Here is a 15,565-nt window from a genome sequence, read left to right as displayed (position 1 = left end):
TGCTGGACAATAAAAGCTACCTCTGTGGAGTTACCAAATGAGGCTCCTGTCTCTCTGTTCCCGAGTTCGCCTTGGGTGATTTCACAAAGCTGAATCACAAGAGCTGGAATCACTTGTAGCAGAGAAGTTGCTACACTTGCTGAAATCCCGTGCTGCCCAGGGAGGCCTGCCATCGCCCCTGGAGGAGTTGCTCTTTGCAGGATGCTCTCTCTAGGAAGGTCGTGGCATACCGGTGCTGACCAGCATCGGACCAACAAACACACCATGTCAAAACCACTTGCTGTTTTTAGCTACAATTCTGCGCATAATCAAATCAAACAAACAAACTGCGCATAATCCCAGAGTTATCAGTACAATTAAATATTATTATGAGATAAATAGTATAAAAATTATTCTGTAAAAGAAAAAACTGTGTTCATTTAATTATTTTCTAGATTTGTTTTGACTGTGTTTGTCCAGTGCTAGTGGCTTTGCAGTTAAATAATGTATTGCACAATTACATCATCATTTTCTGCTCTCTAAAGAACTGAAACTGCTTTTTAAATCAACAGGAGCCTAGACTGAAGGAAGAATAAAGGATTGAAACCCACAACTGGAAAATTTTCTGGTATCCTACCTTCATAAATAGGAAGCTCAGCTACATATTCTTCTTTTGGTTCCCATGGTGAGCACATCAAAGATTGTATCAAGAAGATCATCAAATGTTTTGAGCTGATGGATGTTCAAAACTTCAACTTTCAAAGCCTACCCAAACTTGCTAGATATATTAGAGCAGAAAACCTGCACACAAATTAACAGGCATTGAAGAGATTTTTCAAGCCAATTTTTATTGGCTTGCAGCAAGAAGACTTTTGGAAATACACTAGAATGTGCCAGGTGTGTTCTGGTAACAAATATGTTATATTTTATTAATGTTGTGGAGTCCCAAAAAAATGGATATCAACTGTTGTCAGCTGAAGTAAGGAGGAGCTTGAGAACATGACTGACACTTAATAAAATACTAAATGAATGAGGTGGGCAGTTATGTCCCTAAAATGCCAAACCCAAAAATTCTGAAGATGATGTCCCAGTATTGCATTTAAGTGGAGGTGCTGGGAAATATCTGAATATAGCTTTTAAGACAAATTGAGTTTGTACAAACTGAACATGTGGCGCTGTTAATGACTCAGACTTGTATGTGTGCTCAGTGTATTGATAAAGGAATTATCTCTGTCATAACAGAGGAAAATGCATCATTTAACCCAAAAGAAACTAGATGCATGTTTATAGAAAGTTCTAGCTACTGAAACAATTTAGTGTTCTTTGATGAACAATTTTATGCATTTGCTGAAGCTCAGTGTAATTTTTAATATACTTCTGGAACTTCCCAAAATAAAGGCATTTGCATGGAAATGCACTGCAAAGTCATGGGTTTGGGATGAGCATGGCCATGGTGTGGGAGGTGGCTTTGGGACTGGCTTTGGGCCAGTTGTCGCAGTCCCTGGGGTGCCAGTGTTTTAGTGGGACAGAGATGCCCCTGGGGAGGAGCAGATCCTCACAGGAGCAGAGTAGGACAGGCAGAAAGCCATACAGGGAAAACATATTTTACCTGGAGAGGGAATAGAGCACATCTGGCACTCCTGAGACTGGGGGACTCCTTTCACCATTTTGCCTTTTGGTTTATAAGTATTTTACTCCTTGCCATGTGCTCTCTGAGGAACTGTTTTTCCCTATTTTCCAACTCCTTTAGTTTCTTCACACAGACCGACCAACAGTGTTCTTATTGTTTGAAGCACAGACAAAATTAGCTCTTAAGAACATTGTCAGGATGGTCCTGCATTGCTCTTCCAGAAGAAGTCACAGGCTGGCAATATTTCCAGCAATAGAGGGAAAGTGGAGCTATTCATAGCCAAGCACATCTCCATTTCAGAAGGACTGGAAGATGAAACAATTCCTGGTTTCCTTTCCTTTTCAGTGTTCTTCAAAGAGCTTGGGAGAATGTGATTTCCTGAACCTTTAAATTTGCGACAAAGAAATCTTGTCTGCAGCATGTTTAAAGTTATCTTTTCATCTCTCACAATTATTATTGTTATTTTTTAAGATCTACTCTTTTCAGCAGATCTGAGAAACTAACTCAGCTGTGTGAGGTGTATGCCTGTTTCAGCAAACATGTCACACTCTCTGCCAGTTCTGTGTTCTGTGGCAAAGGAGGAGGACCTTTTTTGTAAACATGGCCTGTGGTTTGTGAAGTTTGGGATTTTGGATGCCCTACTTGAGCTATCTCAGATTTTATTTTTACAGACATTACAGTGCCCCCTGAACCCAAGAACCTGGAAGGCGTATTAGATACTGAGCATCTGTCAGGAAACAAGATAAATAATCATTGAGAATTTTGACCTTCCAACTCCCTAATATGTAGTGAAAAGGAAAATAAAACTTAGAAATGTTCTTCTTAACAATGTTAGATTTAGTGATTCCAGATATCCTACAATGATTTATATGAGATAGATACTCATTTATCACTTTTTTGCATTCCAGAAACAACAGCAGTGGAAATTACAGTGAAATTTATTCTACTGCTGTCTTGCAATAATATTGAGAATTGTGTTTATTTCATCTTGTAAATGGCTCCATTCTGCACTTGTTTAGATTACACAGGTATAATATGCAAGGAAAAAAGGACAGGATTGTTGCAGTATTTTACAACACTAGAGGCTTTTTTTTTTCCTGAGAGACTGTAATGTACTTTTAAATAATCTATGTACAGCTACTGTGAGTCAATCAAAAAATGTTGCGCTGTCCTTCCAAGTCCTTAGACAACAAGATTCAGGCATGTTAAAATCTAAATCAAAGGTTAATCCATACTTGGTTATTTGACAGAGCTAAACATAGTAATTAATTTTCTTTATGGGTTAAACATGCTGAGCATAGTAACCAATATGTTACTGAAATTTGGGGGTTATTCTCCATTAGCTCTGACAACAGAAGGACCAGTACAAGAAGTACTGGATGTTTTCTGCAGATTCTGTCTTGTGCCATAAACGTTTAATGTGGCTCATTAGCACAAAGCTTGGCATTAATAATGGTGGGGTGAACAGTACATTTACAGGGGAATATTAGCAACTTTGTGTCAGTTTGCACTTCCATTTTCCAGCAGCAAACCCATGTTTGTGTTTGATGCTTGTCTATAGGTGGCAGCAGCTCCAACTCTTTATAGGCTGCAATTAAGGCCAGAAAGTTGTGCAGGGGAAGTTTAGCAGTTTCTGCAGGCTCTCATGTCACTGCACACCCCGTGGAGAGGCATACAGCAAAGAGGTGGGGAAGATACGTGGCAACGGCATATCTTTCAAATAACTGGAAGGCTTTTCCATCCTGAACCCAGAGGTAAAATTTACCTTTCATGATTTTTGATTAACAGCAGTTGATAGGAACATTTAAGTGTCTATTTATAACTTACATTCCTGGTTGTGTTTGAAGCTAAATGGGAAAACTTGAAGTTTAATAATGTCAAGTGGGTGCCATTCAAATCTTAATTTTGATATACCTGCATGAAACAAATGGTCTCTATTGGCTTAAATTTGGACTAAGGACTAAGTAACCGAAGCACAAAGATTAATGATCACCCACTGCCCTAAGCTGTACCATGGAAAGCCTGCTACAATGCGGCTCCAAGAGGCAGCTGCTGCTGGGAGGTGAGCGAGGATGTGTAACCATAAAGCATAATAGGAAGAGGCAGAGTTCCTTTTTTTTTTTTAGAAGTTTTTCTGAAACATATCCATGTATCATGTTGAAAGATGAAAGAAACTTTTTGGGATTCTAGCTGCTGTCATCTTCATTGTCTAAAGAATTGAATTTAAACATCTGGACTCTGCTGTGCTTTGCACTGAACAAATGGAAGCATTTTCAGGCTTAGCAGTTTTGTGCTCAGATGTCAGTGACCCACTTATGGTTCCTTCAGTCCTTTGAGTTTGCTCCTGCAAACCTCCTGCTCCGCTTCCAGGGTGGTGGTTTCTTTCTTACTGATGAGCTTTGGGCTGCTCCTGTGAGGGAATATTCCTACTTCCCAGCTTTAGGCAGCCAACCTGGCCAGCTGCCATGGGGGGTTGCCTGTGTACACAATGCAGAGAGACACTGTGAGCATTTGGATGATTTAATCTGTTCCTAAACTGCCTAAAATCTGTTAACTTGCTCCCTCCCCAGCCTCTAAGCTTCTTCCTAAGCAGTGTTGGGGTGCTTCATGCATTCCTGTGTGAGTAGAACTCGTCATTCCAACTCAAGTTCTGCCCTGCTTGCAATTAAGAAAAGGATGTCATGGTCATGTGAAAATCTATCTAGATGATAGAAAACCCCTCACCTTCCTACTGGTCTCCCCAAAACTGAGCCTCCCCACTTTGATCTCTCAGACTTTCCAAACTGATTTGTTTCTGTTTATTTCAGTTGAACATCCTCTGTCAACTATTTTCTCATCTGCCTGTTCAAAGTTGATGTAACCATCTTCCCTCCTTTATGGATCTGTAAAATGCTGAGGAGCAGCTCAGTGTTAGGTTGTAAATAGTCAAAGGCCACCTGGGAATGTGGGAGATTGCTGCCTTCATGGCTGGCTGGGGGCACTCTGCTGCAAAATAATATCTCTGTTACTTATGTTCTCCAAGAAGGTGACATGAAAGATAGCTTGGCCCATATCATGAACAACATGAGAGAAGGAGGCATCCTGTATAAATTTATTTTAAAATTTTCAGTTGCCTAAACTTGATAGGAAAGCAGATGGATAATGATAGCCCTGGGGACTTATTTCCTGATTTTTCAATGAGATATTTTTTGACTGAAAGAGTTTAATATAGCATAGAAAACGTCATTTAATTACAACTTGTTGTTAGTACCCAATGAGAAGGACTCAAGCTCTTAAATTAGCCAGCTAAAGTAGGTGCCTGACGTTGATGGTGTGAACATCCAATGTAAAAGTTTGTGACAGGCAGGAGTTGTATTTCAGGTATGGAAAGGGCAGGGCAATGGCAAAGTTGCTGAGGGAAGAGCATCTGCTCTGATGCTCCCCCACAGTCTGAGGGTAGAGAGGTCTGCCTGGCAGAGCTCCCTGAGCCCCTTGGCCTCCTGTCCCTGTCACTGGTGAGGGGGAGAAAAACCCTGGCTGCCTTCAGACCACCCCTTCCTCTGGGGCCTGTCAGCAGCATGAGAAGGGCTCTGCACCAGGCAGGTGGCAGTGGGAAGGACATGCCAGCCCCTCTGGCACGGTGGAGAGTTTCTGGCAGCCAGCAGGGCCTTGTAAGAGCCCCACACACCCCTCCAGATAGACCAAGCAGTAGCCCTGGAGCTGTGTAGGGGGGCCATAACAGATTGTCCCAGTCCTCTGCTGCCTGCCACGGATGCAGAGGATGGCAAGGATGGGTTGGTTTGAACCTCACAGTTCCAAATCCCTCATAATCCATCTGGATGGCGGTGGTGGGAATGTCCAGTCCTCCAAATTGCCTAATTACAAGACAGGATAGATATTAGACCACAAAAATTCCCTGCATTGCCAGTGTGGCAATGAAGGTGGTCTCAAATGCTTAAAAGATTTTATAAGGAGTGACAGGTAAAGCTGACCAAGCTTCCTGTAGTGAAGGTGTGTAAGAGCTGTGAAGATCTGGGTGAGCACAGTTGTCCTCCCTGACAGGACATTTGCACATCTGGCCTTTGTTCAGACCCATCCAGGAATTGGTTATGGGAGGTTCTCAGGCTGAGAGCTGAGATAACCAGGGACTGTCGCAGGAGCTGCTGTTCGGGACAGGCTGCCTCGGGAGCTGAAACTGTGTGGAGGGGTCTGAACAAAACCACAAATGAGACCTAAAAGGACTGAACTCCCTAAAAAAATTTGCACCATGATAATTAACTGTACTTTACGGAGCATTAAAACTTGAAATGGTTGATGTTGCCAGCTAGGAAGCCACAGTCTAGGGGAAGGTGTCTTTGCCCATGGAAAGGGCATTGGTACTAGATAATCTTCAATGTCCCTTCCAACCCAAACCATTCTATGATTCTATGATACAGTGATGTAATCCCATGATATTTTAATAGAGTTTATGTGAAAATAGTGAGTTTTCTTTCCACATACAATAGGTTAAATCTGAGCAGGTAGATGTCCCTCAGTGTGTTGGACTGAGCTCTGAAATAGCATTTTTCTCTGGAGCAGAATGGTTGTCAGCTGTGTTTCCCAGCTGGGAATGGGACACAGCCTGGCAGTGCATAAACAAGGATCTTCCTGACTATGCATGAAAACCATCAATTCCCTAGAATGGCAGCTTGTTTGCCACGTAACACACACTTGCTGATGCTCCTAGAAAATATTTCCCCAGGGCTTGTTAATGGGACATTTACACGTGGTGACGCAGTCCAATTTCTATTCATTTGCTTACCTGCTTGTGGAAACACTAACTAGAAATGTCAGGGTTTTTCCTCCAGGGCTGTCACTCTTGCAGTCCATCTCCAGGGATTGCCTTTCTGATTCAGTGGTTAGGTCAATTAATGTTCATATCGCCACTAATTGCATTGCTCCAGGAGTTACAAGAAAAATCAAACAGGACACAACAACAATTATCCAAGGAGCTCTGTGTGACTAGGAAAATTTGGAGTATCACAACTGATTCAGTTTCCTACTAGTCTTTCTGTTTGTGAATCCCTGGGACTGAACAATTTTGCTCTGAAGGAGGGTCATTTCAGTGACTGCATCTTGCATGGAGTGGCACGACATTTTCATAAACATCTGACTGGAGAAATCACATTCATTAGTGGGGCAGTCAGCCATGAGTAACAATAAGGAAGAATTTACATGCCAGAATGGGCAAAATGGGAAGCATAGAAAGAGTGGCACCAACTAATTTTGCTGCCATCCTGGTTCTTAGCTATATTAAGACTGCAATCATTAAAAAACTGGGCTGCCTCTAATTAGCTCAGAGTGACCTGGGCCTCATTAATGCCCATGTCCAATAGATAATTGAGCTATTTTCTTGCATCCAGTCACACAATGTGGAAAAACCAAAGGAGTGTTATGAAGGCCGGATGAGTGCTCAGCATGTGAGATTTTTATTTTTATAGAGAGGAATAATAGCTTCAGTTTTATTTTCCAGTTCAGTGCTCAGGGGGAATGTATAGAAATACAAAATGAACATCAACAAAATAGTTCAGGGAGCAGAAAGCTCTGGCTATGAGAAATAACCTTTCTTTCTTTGTTTGTTTGTTTCTTTCTTTCTTTCTTTCTTTCTTTCTTTCTGTCTGTCTGTCTGTCTGTCTGTCTTTCTATGCTGAAATACCAGGACAGTCTAGTGAAAACTGGCTTTTTGATAATATTGAGTTACAAGATGACAGCACCTAGTGTTGAGCAGCAGCCAGGGGCCTAGGACAGCTCCTCTCCAGTGTGAGTGATTTGCCTGAAGTATCACTTTAGTCTGAGATAAAGAGGCTGATTTCCCTAGGATAAAGTATGAAAGAATGGAATAGAATATTTTTCTTAAAAAAAAAGAAGAGGTGATATTGGGGGGGGGGCCTGAAATAAAGAATATGCTGTAGAAAAGAAGACCAAAAATCAAGGTTTTTCTTCTCCTTAAGGTCAGGTAATCTTGATTTGAAGTGTTGTGAGGCAAGGAGCTGTCATCTACAAGGCAAAGGTTTATGATGATATGACTGAAGGGAAACCTATCTGGGGACAAAGAGAGATGCACAAGAAAATAAACATTTCCAGGCTTTCTTATTAAGAAAAACTTCAATTTTAATATACAGAGAATGATGTAAAGACTTACAGAATCTTATACTACTCATAATCTCACCTTTAAATTGCCCACTGGAAGTTTTTTAGTAAATTTATAAAACTGTTTCTCTTGCTTGTACACCCCCAACCCCCAAGGTGCACAACACACTCTTTCCTATTCATGTAAGTACCCCAGACCCATTTCCCAGCTACTTTTCCAGAGAATTAAATGTACCAGCAATGGAAGGTTATTTGTCATCACTGTTGTAATTGGACCCAATTGGGAAAATGAGATAAGTTCAGTGAGTAACAGACCTGCAAATGGAAGCTGCAGCCACTGTTTTGCTGGGCTTGTCTAATAACCTGCAGCCATTCACCATGAGTTCCAAAGGCCAAGCTCATTAGCACAAAGGCAGGTGTTTGTGCATTTCCATTTGTTAAATTAAAATGATCACAGTCATTTTGCTAATAATGCAATGTGCAAATGTAGGCCATCTCAGACGAGCAGTTTGAAGAGAGAACATTTTTTAAAAGTGAGAAATGAACTTCACCAATCTAATTGTTCGTTAGTAAGATAAAGATATTTCTATAGTAAATTATCTGCATAGTTATCAGCTCAGTAAGGTGTGAAATACTAGTCTACTTTAACATCTCTTATTCCCATTACAGGACTTCAGTGGAAATGTTCTTGTGGGTTCTGGTTTGCACTTTCAAGCCATGGGTGAGGGAATGCTGAAGTGTGCAGTGAGCAGGAGGTCCAATCCAGTGTTGAAGGGATGGCTGGAACCTGGTTTGGATGTCAGTGCAAGCAGTGTCATCCTGATAAGTCCAATAGGGCAGCTGGCCACAACACTTCTTGAAAGGTGAGTCAGGGAAGGAGAAGGTTCTGGAAGGTATGGGTGTCTGGAATGTGTTACCATCCCCCTCCCTCCTTCCTGCTGCTGGGGATGCTCCAGATTGCAAGGATCTTGCTGTCCTGGGTGCTCTGTGCAGAGGTCAGGACACACTGTATGATTAATTATCTGCGCATGGAGGCTAAACAGGATCACAGAATCACAGAACTGGAATAGGCTGGAAAAGGCATCTGAGGTAATTGAGTCCAACCACTAACCCAGCACCACTGAGCTCACCACTAAACTATCCCCAAGTGCCACATCCATATGCTTTTAGAACACTTCCAGGAATAGTGATTTCACCACTTCCCTGCTACACCCTGAGTAGGTTTAGCTTTCTTAGTTACTTTTTTTTCCCTTTGACTTGTATTGTTTCCCTGAAAGTGGAAAATATATTAATTTTCTATTTTTGAAAATTCTACGTGAAATTGTGCAAATAGCTCCTCAGACTTGACAAGAGACCTACAGGGTAATGCAGTGAAGCTTCGTCTTAACAAAATTACCACAAATTGTGCTAAGAGCATCATAACTTCAACTAATGAAAAATAAGTGAAGGTTTTCTGAAAAGTAGTGCGTGCATTTAATGCTTATCTGGAAAACTAAGTGTACTGAATGTATAATAAATAAAAACAAAGAACTTCTGGCATTGTCTCACCTTTTTTCCTTGACATGACTTTATTATCTATTACAACTAGGAGAAATCTTTGTATTCCAAAGAGAAGGCTGTTTTTAAAAATACATGTGAATAAAATAAATTTTAGTATGATGCAAACACTCATTATCCTTTATCTTAACTTTTTAAGGCTTTGGTATAAGTTTCTGTTTAATAGAACTCTGAAGCTCAGGTAGTAATTTCATGTTAGGTTCAGTGTTAGGCCCTTTACTGGTAAAAAGGGAAAATGAATCTGCTATGGCAATGTAAATCTGGAGATCTAGAGACATAGAACTGAATTCATTGATATTTCTCAAGATTTAAATTAACATAAATAGGACCAGAATTTTCCTCCCCACTTTCATATATAGGTGCAATAGAGGTCCAGGCAGAAGTTCTTATGTGTCCATTATGTCTTGAAAGGTCATGATTTGTGTGCAGTCATAAAGAGTGGATAGCCCATAATTTAATTATTTAATATGTAAAATTTTAAAAAAAGAAAGAAAAAAGGTAATGCTTTGTTACACTGACTTTTTGGTAACTCTCATGTACTCATGCATTCATTAACAGAGGCAACAGGTTTGTGTAGGGGCCCAACTGTTCTGTTTCAATCAACTCTGAAAAGAGGAGAACCCAAATAATAAAAATTAGGTAAAAGAGGGATCTGAAGCCACACCTTGGGGTTTAAAGAAGCCTATTCTTACTTTTAATTGTTTCTGAGTTAAAAATTAATTAATGCTCTTTAAATTTAAGAACTATTCAGTTCATTACACACATGACTTGACTGTGTAAACTTAATTTGAGTTAGAAGTGGTACTTAAAGCATAATAGGAACTCATTAGTACTATTAAAGGAAAATAGATAGAAAAAAGTTTGGATTTAGTTATCATGACTCTTAAGAAAAGAGTTGTTCCACAAAATATCCTGGCAGTCAGTTGAAGGAGGAGTCAGGAATGCACAGGCCTGAAGTCAGTTGAAATTCAGTGCCTCTGTTCCACCTTTGCATGGAAGGAAGCTCTGCCTCCCAGAAGGGGTTTTAATGCACAGGGTAAAGGTCAGTTCTCCCCGAGTAAAGGAGGATTTGTCTCCACGTAGTGAGGGCCATGCTGGGGATGTAGTGCAGGTGAAATAAGTCTTTTCGTTGGTCTGGGCTATCTGCTGGGCACACACAGGCATTTAGAATGTCAAAAGTGAAGAAAAAAAATCAACATCTGTTCTGCCTTGTGATAACACTCTTTCTTTATACCATGCAATACCTGTACATTTTTTATTAGCAATTCAAGTGGGAATTGGCTGCTATATTAGTGGCAAGTGCTGGCATATAAGAGCAGATGATTTGTGTTTTCTTAGAGATGTGTATGCAGCATTTTCTGAAGGAGGTGGCTTTGGTACTGCTATGCATGTGAACAGCCTGGAAATTCTAGGATTTTAGCTTTTAGAAAAATGTATTACTGTTGTGGGCAAAATGGACCTAAATATCTCAAATTTTTATGTGTCTGTCTGAATCCAATCTGAGAGGCTAGCTGTGGGGTATCTCTACAATAAAATATTTAATATTCACTTTTTATGATCAAAACAAGCATTTACTTAAGTGCTATTAAGTTTTGTCTTTTTAAACCATGATGCACCCTTCAGTAGGAGGATCAGGCCCTACTATCTTCTTGTCAGCTGTGAATGTAACTCATTGTTAAAGCATTTGTGATAAATTAATTTCAGCTTTGTCTCCTAAAGGGGTCTCATCTTGCATCTTTTCTGCACTGAACACTTTCATTGAGGACCGTGTCACAAGGGAGGCATAAAACACAGGTATAAAATCAGGTATTTGGATTACAAGATAAATCTTTTTGGGTGGTATTTATTATTACTAGTTAGCTGTAGTGATGAGGCAAAGGGACACTGATAATTGCAAATTTGAAGATTCTCTATTTTGAAAAGGCATTTCTACCAGATAGACTGGTAGAAAAATATTCATCAATCATTTAGGACTGTCTCAGGAATTTATTAACTTTTCCATAAGCTGTATATTTCTGCCTAATTATATCATGAATAAACAGCTGCAATAAACTGCAAGATTCAATCTTCTGAATAAGCACATAACTACATTCTTCACTATTTTCTGGTCTTTGACAGCTTAGCAGTTAAACTGGATGAACATGGAATATAGTACATGAAAATGGATGAGAAAGAAACTGATAATGTAGCATATTTTCTCCACTTCCTTCTGAAACAGTGTGAAGCAATCAGTTCTAAAAACCTCTGTCCATGTATTAGTTAATCAATACGAATGTTCAGCCGGCTCCAAGATATTTTAACACCTGTCAAAGCTAGCTCAGCAGTCATTGTTCAAAGCTTACATGGACGTGGAAACCACAACAGAAAACCTTTCCCATCTCCAGGGGATTATCTCTGGGGAGGAAAAAAGAAGAAAAGAGAGAATGATTCTGGTTAGTAGAAATGAGAGGGGGAAAAGAGCTCCAATTCTCAGATGATCCAATTATGATTAGAAAAACTATGTAAAAAAGAAGTAGAGCTGGGAGAGTGAGGAATTTAATCATGATTATCTGCCTCTTGTGAGGCAGTGTGAAAATCTGCCAAACCCACCTTTGCTTGGTTACCCTGAAGTGTGAGAGGGAAGGAGAAGTAAATGCAAAATGATGCATCAGGGAGGCACCGTGATAGAGCACAGCAAGGGAACTAATTTCCTCTCAAACTGGGAAAAAGATTCCTTTTCAAGACCTGGATATTATTAATGAAATATGAAACTCTAGTGAAGAACTTTGGCTTGTGTGCTGCAATTACGGCTCCTTGGAACAGCAGAATACAGCTACATTTGCCATGGGGTTACCAACAGATCCCTGACTCATCTATACCATTCCCTCCTCCTGTTATGCATACAACAGGTTTTATATCTCATATAAATACTTGTATTTAATATTTCCTGTCTATTACAATAAATATATTAGTTGTCAGGCTTAATTTCTCCTCTCATTCAAACCACATTAGGCTCAAGCATGACAAACAAGCGTGATGCATATTTTCTGGAGGTTTTAAAACATGTCTGAAATCTGTACAGCTCTGTCATTAAAAGTGCAAGTTAAATGTACCATGTGATATTTTTGCTTCAGAAGGGGAAGGGGGGAGTGTTGTCTTGGCACTGTGGACCTGAATTAATATACTATATTGTTTTATACATGAATAAATGAATAGTATATGAATAAATTGATTTATACATAGGTATTTTTGCCTTCATTTATTACTTCTAAGGAGACTGGGGAGTGTGCTCTGACTGCACACCCAGGTAGGTACAAGCACCCACAGGTACCACCCAGGACCCTTCCCTGGGCTCTCCAGGGATACAGGTTGCCCTCATCCTTGTGGTGGCTCCTCCTAGGAGACCACTGCTCGTATCTTTGTGTCTTTTGTGAAGAGGACACTTGTCTGCTGCAAAAGAAAAGGGATGATGTATTTATCCTGCATTTCCTTCACCAAATGGAACAAGACACAAGACATTTTTCAGGTTCTTCCTCACCATTGCTGTTGGTTCAGCCACTTGCCCGTGGCAGTCCCTGTGCCAGCAAGCAGAGCTGGGCTGGGACATGCAGGGACACACAGTGCGTGCCCCAGCCACATCCATCTGTTTTCACTAGGTGACCCACCGTTCCTTCTTCAGCTCCACCTGCATCTAGCTGAAATAATGAAGTGCCCCTATTCCCAAACCTGCCTCCTGAGACCAGTTTGTCTGTGGAACTGCCAGGGCTGTAGCAGCTCTGCCCTTGGCCTGCCCTGCTGAATGCGACATCTCTGTGTCTGGGGGGGAATACTGTTGGACGTTGTGAAAGGAAAGGCTAAATGAGAAATACCTGTGTCTGCCCACTCCTGGGGAAGTTGTGAATCCAGGCTTTTTTGATGAAAGCCATTAATATTCTGCAGAACCTAACCGAGCCAGCAGCATACTTATTTTAGGCTGTGTGCCAGACAGGTGATGGAGTGCTTTAAGGGCTTTGATCCTGATAATGAGTTCTTCATTACCTGTGAGGTGCGAATCTTGATCCTTTAGAAGGATTTTAAAAATTATTATTAATATAGCTTTATCTATACATTCATGCCTGAGTGTGAGTATCTGTGTCTGTGTGCTCCCAGCAGCAGACAGCTCCAGCAAGCCCAGAACCAGGCCAGGTCAGTGGTGAGCCCAGGTGGCTGCAGGCAGTGACCCCATGGTCATGCTACATGTGCAGCATCTCTGCTTGTTAATAGGTCTGCTCCCATGCTTAGAGTCACTTCTTGTTCAAGCCATAGACAAATTTATGGATCATTAGATTTATGAATAGATTATGTGGCAATGAAAAATGCCCTACTGACAGTACTGAAAGCAGATGCACATTATCTTCCCACAAGCAACACGAGTGGCAGCCCTGCAGGAATTTTTTGGCAAAGCCAAAGATTTCCTTATGGTCCCTTAAGGGATGTTTTTGTGAGGATCTTTTTCCACACTGGTCCAGTAGTAGGTTACATGGGTTCAGAGCTATGGAAACCTGGAGTTTTCTTCCACAGCACAGCAGTGACATAAATCATTTTCTGACATTACCATCAGAGTCTCTTCCTTAGATGGTGAATTTGACAATCAAACTTATAGCCACCAAGGGAAAAACCCCAAAAAACAGAGGAGCTCTATGATATCACAGTCATTCTTTCCTAATATGGAACAATTTGATTACTGTTTTGGACAGAAAGAGAACAAACCAGCATGTATCATTATACTGCTGTATCTATTAGTAGTAAATGTGTATACTGTACAGAATTCCTCATTCTATTTTCATAAGACTGCAGGAGATGTGGAAAAGATAGCAGGAAGGCCATGAGAATGACCATAAAAATGAAATGGCATCTGTTTGTAGCAAGTACTAAGTGGACTGGAGCTTGCTGTGTTGGAAAACTGATGACTGCAGTAAGGATCTAACAGGAGCCTACAAAACTATCAGCAGGTTGAGGAAATGAATTGTGAATCATCAACTTTTTTTATAAAGCAGAGATTTTAGAAAATCTCTTCTTGGAGACATAAACTTCCCCATGAAAATGGTAGCCAATTGTTTTTACCAGGAGGGGCTGTTCTTCCTAACAGGTAATTAAACTACAGAACTGATTGCCACAGGGTGAATGAGCTGACAGAAAGTAAAAAATTAATTTAAAAAGGAATTCATTCATGCGGGTAAATAGTGTGATGTGGACACAAGCATATATATGTCTGATAGAGCTTGTATATATATATATAAAATCTTTTTCATTTTATGATGTAACATATTTAAATATATATATAGAAAAGTCTTTTTCAGAGTGAGGATAGATTTTTAGTCACGGTTTATTAAAACTGATTCCATCTCTGTGCACAATTAAAGTAAAAGAATCATTTATAAGGTGTGGGAAAAGGGGTTTCTCTGGCACAGACAAGGAAGTTGCACTTTTGCTGTTAGGATGATATTTGCCTGGCTGCTCCATGCTGCTCTGTAGTGTAAGGCTCTTGCTGCTTTGATGAAAATCTGAGAACACCAAATTAGAGTCTGCATTAGTTATGTAGGTAAAAAAAGTGCTGAAAATGTACAGGGCTGCCAACACAGTGTGTGCCTGCTCATCCTTTCCCTAGAAAAAATATATAGATCTTCATCCTCCATAAAATGACAGGACAGCCCCACTTGCCAGCACTATTTTCCTGCAACTGTGCTGTAGCATTCATACAGGCTCCTTCTGTGACAGTAATATGGAACTTGTCTCCATATGCAACTGTCCACAAAATGACATTTCTCCCATCTAGGCAATCAGATTTAGCAGTTCCTTAAACATACTTTCAAAATTATAAAACTGTTTTAGTGGTTTTGGCACAGAAGGAAAGGCGCTGTGAGCACCAGCTGGCCTGAGCCTGCTGAGCCCCGGCAGAACTGGCTGAGGCTGCTGTCCCTTCAGACCCTGCAGGATCCAGGCTGGGGCACAGCTCTGTTCTGGGCACATGACTGGTCCCTGTTAGCCACCTCTGGGTAAGGAGTCATAACTCATCACCTATGTCATCCCAGCACACAAAGCTTTTGGGAGCACGTGCCCAATATTTTCCCCACAGTCTCACTGTGCCTATGGAAAATGATTAAGGTCTCTCAGTATCATAAAGCATCAAGTGTTTAATGGGTGTTTGAGAGCAATGGAGAAATCTAAATCATAAACTTGTTTCAAACATCAACTTTGCTGATGCTGGGCAGGTCTTGTCTCTTTCTCATCACCTGCTGGAGTCCATCAGGATATGTATTTTAGTGGAGAGGA

The 15,565-nt window shown here is 40.6% G+C and overlaps 1 long non-coding RNA gene across 3 annotated transcripts in view; it reads left to right on the top strand.

Moving 5' to 3' along the window:
* Positions 1–12,428, top strand: part of LOC125333435 — a 62,145-nt gene extending 49,717 nt beyond the window's left edge. For 2 of the 3 annotated variants that reach the window (XR_007206853.1, XR_007206855.1), the window contains 5 exons: positions 552–876; positions 3,171–3,363; positions 7,287–8,580; positions 10,994–11,068; positions 11,393–12,428. This is a non-coding gene — a long non-coding RNA (uncharacterized LOC125333435). The remainder of the gene's footprint in view (positions 1–551; positions 877–3,170; positions 3,364–7,286; positions 8,581–10,993; positions 11,069–11,392) is intronic. The other variant, XR_007206854.1, reaches the window with a different exon arrangement.
* Positions 12,429–15,565: the final 3,137 nt, after the last annotated feature.

The sequence above is a fragment of the Corvus hawaiiensis genome, chromosome 14 (assembly GCF_020740725.1).
Source record: "Corvus hawaiiensis isolate bCorHaw1 chromosome 14, bCorHaw1.pri.cur, whole genome shotgun sequence".
In the NCBI taxonomy this organism is placed as follows: domain Eukaryota; kingdom Metazoa; phylum Chordata; class Aves; order Passeriformes; family Corvidae; genus Corvus; species Corvus hawaiiensis.
Note: the sequence above shows the minus strand (reverse complement) of the source record. Positions and strands in the feature narration are given on the sequence as shown.